The sequence below is a fragment of the Hylobates moloch genome, unplaced genomic scaffold (assembly GCF_009828535.3).
Source record: "Hylobates moloch isolate HMO894 unplaced genomic scaffold, HMol_V3 SCAFFOLD_19, whole genome shotgun sequence".
NCBI classification, from domain to species: Eukaryota; Metazoa; Chordata; class Mammalia; order Primates; family Hylobatidae; genus Hylobates; species Hylobates moloch.
The window spans coordinates 12172161-12179503 of NW_026652294.1; the positions used below are offsets into that span (position 1 = coordinate 12172161).

Here is a 7343-nt window from a genome sequence, read left to right on the forward strand (position 1 = left end):
CATTTAGACCACACAGATGTGAAGTGGGTGGCCTGAAAAGGGGAGATGAAGCCAGGTGCCGAGGCTCACACCTATAATCCCAGTGCTTTGGGAGGCTGATGTGGGAAGATTGCTGGAGGCCAGGAGTTTGAGATCAGCCTGGCAACATGGTGAGACCCTGTCTCTTCAAAAAATTTAAAAATTAGCTGGGCATGATGGCGTACGCCTGCAGTCCCAGTTACTTGGGAGGCTGAGGCAGGAGGATCCCTTGGGCCCAGGAGTTTGAGGTTGCAGTGAGCTTTGATAGGGCCACTGCACTCCAGCCTGGGCAACAGAGTGAAACTTTATCCTTTAAAAAAATAAAAGAGTTGCGGGGAGATGGAAAGGGATTGGGGCGCACGTCTCCAGACCCCAGTGGCGCTCTCAGTGGCACCTGGGACAGTCCACTTTCTGTCTTTCTTTGGGCAGTTTCATCTCCTTTAATAAATAAAAAAAAATTTAAGTGTGATATAATTCATATATCACAAATTCATTGTTTTTAAAAATAGAAGGTATCAAGTTTTATTACTTTTTTATTAAAAAAAATCAGTAACAGACAAGACTGTGAGAGACAGCTACAGAGAGGTGCTTACTCCAACACCACCTGAGGAAAAGGTCACCTGGGGTAGAAGAGAACCCCTCCAGTGGGGACCCTGGGTTGGGGTGGTGATGGGAGCTAATAGCCACTGGGTGCAGCAAGGGAGGGTCATTCCTGTCACCCCAGCCAGTGGGGTCCAGAGGAGGCACCGCCCACCCAGGCTGAGCCAGGCTCAGGTAACAGTAGCCTAAAACAATAGCCAAGGAAGTTAGAGCCAGATGTTTGGTTCTTCTATGGAAACTAAAGACAACATCTTAGCATATATTTCCAAGTCGTTTTTCAGAAACCTGGACCCCTCCCCAAAAGGATCCACTGAAGACTGAACTCTTTGTTGTAAATTTCTTCCTGAAGGGCTTAGAGGGAGCCACACCCACCAGCCCAAGTAACTGGGACCACCAGCCCAACCAGGCCTCTCCTCTCTAGAGAAGCAGGGATCCAGATAACAGGCCCCAGCTGGAACCTCATCAGCCCTTCCCCATCTCCCCATCTCCCCTCCCCTTGCGCAGGGAGACAAGGGTTATCCCAGCACAGCTGAGGCTGTGACTTGTGAAGCCAGTTGCATTCTCTAGAACGGTGCTGTGCAACAGATGGAAATGTGCTCTCTGTGTGGTCAGCACGGTAGCCACAGCCACATATGGTGACCGAGTGAGCCCTTGAAGTGTTGTTAGTGCAACTGAGTTAGATGGAGCAGGAATCTCTCTTAGGGGCCTGCTGGGTTTCCCACAAGCATGGAAATAAAGGAAAACCTTGAGTTCCTTCCAGGGAAATTCCAAGCCCCCACCTAGCCCTGGGAAGTAAATAAGCAACTTGATAACCAAGAAGGAAATAGTAGCCTAAAACAATAGCCAAGGAAGTCAGAGTCAGAGGTTTGGCTCCTCTATAGAAACTAAATACAACATCTTAGCATATGTTTCTGAGTTGTTTTTCAGAAACCTGGACCCCTCCCCAAAAGGATCGGGTGAAGACTGAACTGTTTGTTGTAAATTTCTTCCTGAAGGGCTTAGTGGGAGTCACACCCACCAGTCCAAGCTAACATTCTTTTCTGCTGACCCCAGATTTTTAAACCTTCTTTACTTTAACCAATTGCAAATCAGAAAACGTTGACTCCACCTATGACCTGTAAGTCCCAGTTGCGTGATATCCCACTGTTTCAGGCCAAGACCAATGTATAACCTCCATGCAACTATTTTGCCTATAACTTCTGCTCTCCTGAAATTTACCTCTGCCTTTAAAAACCCTTACCTGCAAACCATCGGGAGGTCAGAGTTTAAGCCTTAGCTGCCTGGTCCTCTTTGCTGAGTGCCCTGCAAATAAACACTTCCCTTTCCATTGCTGCAAAAATCTCAGAATGGATATCTGGTCTTACCGTGCCAGGTGAGCAGACTCCAGTTCAGTTCCAGCACAGGAGGAATGAATTAACTTTATGTGATTTTAGTTGACTTAAATTTAAACAGCCACACGTGGTTACTGTGTTAGATAGCACAGGCCTAGAGCTTAGAGAAAACAAACCAAAGAACGCCAGCTGGGTCCCAGGCAGAAGGCAGAAAGAGGGTAGAATGGGCTACCTCAGCTATTCCAGCCCAGTGAAAAGGCACCAGGGGCCGGATGTGGTGGCTCATGCCTGTAATCTCAGCACTTTGAGAGGCCAAGGCAGGTGGATCATTTGAGGTCAGGAGTTCAAGACCAGCCTGGCCAACATGGTGAGACCACCCCCCCACCGCCTCCGCCACCCAATCTCTACAAAAAAATGCAAAAATCAGCCGGGCATGGTGGTGGGTGCCTGTAGTCCCAGCTACTCAGGAGGCTGAGGCACGAGAATTGCTTGAACGCAGTAGGTGAGCTGAGATTACACCACTGCACTCCAGCCTGGGTGACAGAGCGAGACTGTGTCTTAAAAAAAAAAAAAAAAAAAGGGCACCAGGAATGGGGCAAGAAGTCAAAATGCACCCAGCAACACAAAAATTCGCTCACTCAGCCGGGTGTGGTGGTTTACCCCTGTAATCCTGTAATCCCAGCACTGTGGGAGGCTGAGGCGGGTGGATCACCTGAAGTCGGGAGTTGGAGATCATCCTGGCCAACTAAAAATACTAAACATACCATCTTTACTAAAAATACAAAAACTAGCTGGGCATGATGGCACACACCTGTAATCCCAGCTACTCGGGAAGCTGAGGAGGGAGAGTTACTTGAACCTGGGAGGCAGAGGTTGCAGTGAGCCGAGATCACACCACTGCACTCCAGCCTGGGCAACAGATGGAGATTCTGTCTCAAAAAAAAAGAAAAAAAAAAAGACCAAGCGTGGTGGCTCACGCCTGTAACCCCAGCACTTTGGGAGGCCAAGGTAGGTGGATCACTTGAGGCCAGAAGTTTGAGACCAGCCTGATCAACATGGCGAAACCTCATCTCTACTAAAAATACAAAAAATTAGCTGGGTATGGTGGTGAATGCCTGTAATCTCAGCTACTTGGGAGGCTGAGGCAGAAGGATTGTTGAGCTCAGGAGTTCGAGACCGGCCTGGGAAACATAATGACACCCTGTCTCTACAAAAAATACATAAAATAAACATTAGCCAGGTGCAGTTGCATGTGCCTGTAGTCCCAGCTACTCTGGAGGTTGAGGTGAGAGGATCACTTGAGCCCTGCAGGTCGAGGCTATAGTGAGCTGTGATTGCACCACTGTACTCCAGCCTCGGCAACAGAGCGAGACACTGTCTCAAAAAAAATAAATAAAAGTAGATTTGCAAATATTCCACAAATCCACTTCAACATGAACTTTTGGCTCTTTTTCTCACCCTCCCTCCCCAGATAAAAAGGTTGATTTCCAAAAGGCACTTGAAAGAGCCTAGAATGGGCCAAGGTATACCATATACTATGGAGACTCCCGTAGCATGATCCTAAGTACTCATTTACAGACACATCTCAAGGTGCAGATGGTTCTAACTCCTTCTCCCAATTCCTGCCAGAGTGTGAGCCTGCGAGAGCAGATTATGTCGGGGGCGGAGTGATAAAAACGTTTGGCAACTAGATAGTGGTGTTGTGAGTCCCAGCTGACGGGAGCACATCCTCAGCCAGGACTCCCAACACCACTTCCTCCCTGACTTCAAAGGGGCTCTGGATGAGGCATGTTCAGTATGGGTTTGAAGCTGGACCTGGATTCTAAACTGGAAGTTAAAGAAATAATCCAGTTTCACTCTTGCCTTCAGAACGGCCAAGTTTAATTCCATTTTTCTGCCGGAGCAACTGAGGCCCAAGAAATCAAGCAGAGACAGGCAAGCCAGGCACAGTGGCTCATGCCTGTAATCCTAGCACTTTGGGAGGCCGAGGCAGATGGATTACTTGAGTCCAGGAGTTCGAGACCAGCCTGGCCAACATGGTGACACCCCATCTCTACAAAAAAAAAATATATATATATATATATTAGCTGGGTGTGGTGGCGATGCTTGTAGTCCCAGCTACTTGAGGGGCTGAGGCAGGAGGATTGCTTGATTCTTGATTCCAGGTCGAGACTGCAGTGAGCCCTTATCCTGCCACTGCACATCAGAGGGAGACCCTGTCTCAATAAAAATAAAAATAAAAAACACACAGAACAACAATAACAACAACAACCAAGAAGATCCAGGCAGAACAGTAGAAGACGATGTTTCTCCAGACACTTGAAGGTAACCAGAAGGCTGGGCACGGTGGCTCATGCCTGTAATCACATCGCTTTGGGAGGCCCAGGTGGGTGGATCACTTGAGGCCAGGAGTTCAAGACCAGCCTGGCCATCATAGCAAAACCCCGTCTCTACTAAAAATACAAAAATTAGCCAGGTGTGGTGGTGCACGCCTGTGGTCCTAGCTACTCGGGAGGCTGAGGCGGGAGAATTGCTTGAATTGGGGAGGTGGAGGTTGCAGTTAGCCAAGATTACTCCACTGCACTCCAGCCTGGGCAACACGGCAAGACCCCGTCTTAAAAATAATAATAATAAAAAATATATATAAAGGTAACCAGAACTGGAGATACTAACAAGACACTCTTAGGTTGTCCTCCCGCATCCTAATGGCCACTCTTCAAAATGCTCCGACTTCCCTATCCCCTGAAGTCCAAACCAGTGCTCATAGAAGAAGCGTAATAACTCATTGCTAGGGGCTTTTTAGTAGATGGGCTTCCTGCTCAGGTCGTTTCTGCCTTCATCCTTCTTCATATGGTTCACCAGAAGCAGGATCAGGAAAACAGCAGAGAGGATGCCCACGATGCTGTCCACAGTCAGGACTGCCACGACTTCCATTCTCTCAAAGATGTTGCTGCCCTGGGCAGTGTTGGACATGGGTGCCTTATTGGACACATCCTGGTCCCCCACAGAGGGTGAGATCCTCCTGGGGATGACTTCATTCTCCTCTAGTTCCTTGGTTTCAGTGGGACCAGGTTCCCAGGCCCTGCCCTCTCAGGGATGTGGTTATCTAGAAGCACCAAGGGTTGGATCACTTCAGGGATGATCTTGGGGTCCCTTGACTCACCAATATCTCCAGAGCCAGACAGCTCAGAGTCATCAGGTTCCTGCCCCCCACACCCACATCCAGAGTCTTCCAGTAGGCATCTGGAGAAGTTTGGCCCCTAGGTGGTCCTGGGTCGATGACCTCAGTTTCTTGGATTGACTCAGGGGTGGTGGAGGTGCCTGCAAAAAGCAGCAGCAGCAGGAGCAGGAGGGTGGGAGCAGTGGTACTGCCATCCGGAGAGGGTGAACAGCCTGCGGTGAGTCAGAGCAATCATTCCCAAAGTGTACAATTCAGTGGTACTTAATATATTCACAAGGTTTTGCAACTATCACCACTATCTAATTGCAGAACATTTGCATCACCTCACCCTCAAATAATTCTGTACTCAGCAGCATTCATTTCCTATTTCCTGCTCTGTTCCAGCCCCTGGCAGCCAGGAATCTATTTTCTATCTCTATAGATGTCCATATTCTGGACATTTCATATGAATGGAATCATATAGTACACGGTCTTTGGTGTCTGGCTTCTTTCACTTAGCATAATGTCTTCAAGGTTCATCCACGCTGTAGCATGGATCAGTGTTTCATTCCTTTACATGGCTGAATAATCTTCTCTTCTATGGATAGACCACGTTTTGTTTATCTGTTCATCAGTTGATGGACATTTGGGTTATTTCTGCTTTTTTGGCTATTATGAATAATGTTGGTATGAATATGTTTTGTATCAGTTTTTGTGGGAACATATGTTTTCACTTCTTTTGGGTATAACCTTAGGAGTGGAATTGCTGGCTTGTATAGTAATTCTATATTTAACCTTTGAGGAACTGCCTTTCTGTTTTCCAATGTGGCTACACTATTTTACATTCCCACTAGCAGTGTATGAGGGCCGCAATTTCTTCACATCCTTGCCAACATCGTTCACATCTTTTGTTATTTTCCATTTGCTTTCTTTTTTTTTTTTTTTTCTATCATAGCCATTGTAGTGGCTGTCAAGTGGTATCTCTGTGGTTTTTTGAATTGCATTTCTCCAATGACTATGCAATTGAGCATCTTTTCATGTGCTTATTGGCCATTTGTATATTGTCTATGGAGAAATGTCTAGTCAAACTTTAAAAATGTCTATCTATTGGACCAGGTGCAGTGGCTCACACCTGTAATCCCAGCACTTTGGGAGGTCGAAGTGGGTGGATCACTTGAGGTCAGGAGTTCGAGACCAGCCTGACCAACATGGTGAAACCCCATCTCTACTAAAAATACAAAAATAAATTAACTGGGCGTGGTGGTGCGTGGTGTCACCATGTTGCCCAGGATGGTCTCAAACTCCTGAGCTCAAGCAACCTGCCTGCCTTGGCCTCCCAAAGTGCTAGGATTACAGGTGTGAGCCACCATGCCTGGCCTTGATATGGATTCTTTATTGCTTAGTTTCATCTCCCTTCTTCTCTCAGAAATTAAAATTAAGTATGATCATGACGACAATGTTGATGATACTGCTGCTGCTGCTGTCTGTACTACGCAATACCAATGGCCACCAAGAAGTCAAGACTCCCTGGAGAAGACTCCAAAGACCTCTGAGGTGGGAACACAGCTCCTGGTCAAGTTCATAGGCACTTGCCTTTCCTCTTTCATACAACACCCTTGCTATTTATTATAGGAATGGGTTGCTGTGGTTACAGGAACGTGGGGGAGGATAGTGAATGATTCTATAAAGTGAAAGAGGTCTTAATTTGTATGTTGTCTAGGGTTGGAGCTGGCACATCTCTTCCCACAATGCCAGGAGTCACCCAAAGGGCATCAAGTGTCCCAAATTCTTCGTGCCAAACTGGTCTCTGTTTTCATTGGCATTTGTGGAAAGCCTGTAGTGCCTAAGCCTACTGGGGAGAGGAACTGGGTCTGAGGGTGATCACCAACAAAAGAGCCGAAGCAGTTGTCATTCCTCTCCCAACCCTGGACAAATAATCTGCAAATAGTTCAGAAATGGATGCTGCTGAAACATGGGCCTGGCTATCTGGGTTTGAATCTTAACTTCACCTTTAATGTGTTGTGTGATCTCGAGTCTCACAAGGAAATTGAGGCTGGTAACATCCCCTTCTTACAGGGTACTGAGATGGCCAGTGTAGAAGAGCCAATAAGGTACCTCACCTACTGCCTAGCACACGGTCAGTGATCAATATTGTAGGCCTTTACCGCTATTACGAGGCTAGTCACCCAGCCTGCTTTCAGCTCCATGACTAGGACACAGCTAGGCGAGCCCAT

The 7343-nt window shown here is 47.3% G+C and overlaps 1 pseudogene; it reads right to left on the bottom strand.

The window, feature by feature from the left end:
- Positions 1-4631: 4631 nt before the first annotated feature.
- LOC116459217 (syndecan-4-like) lies at positions 4632-7343 on the bottom strand (annotated as a pseudogene).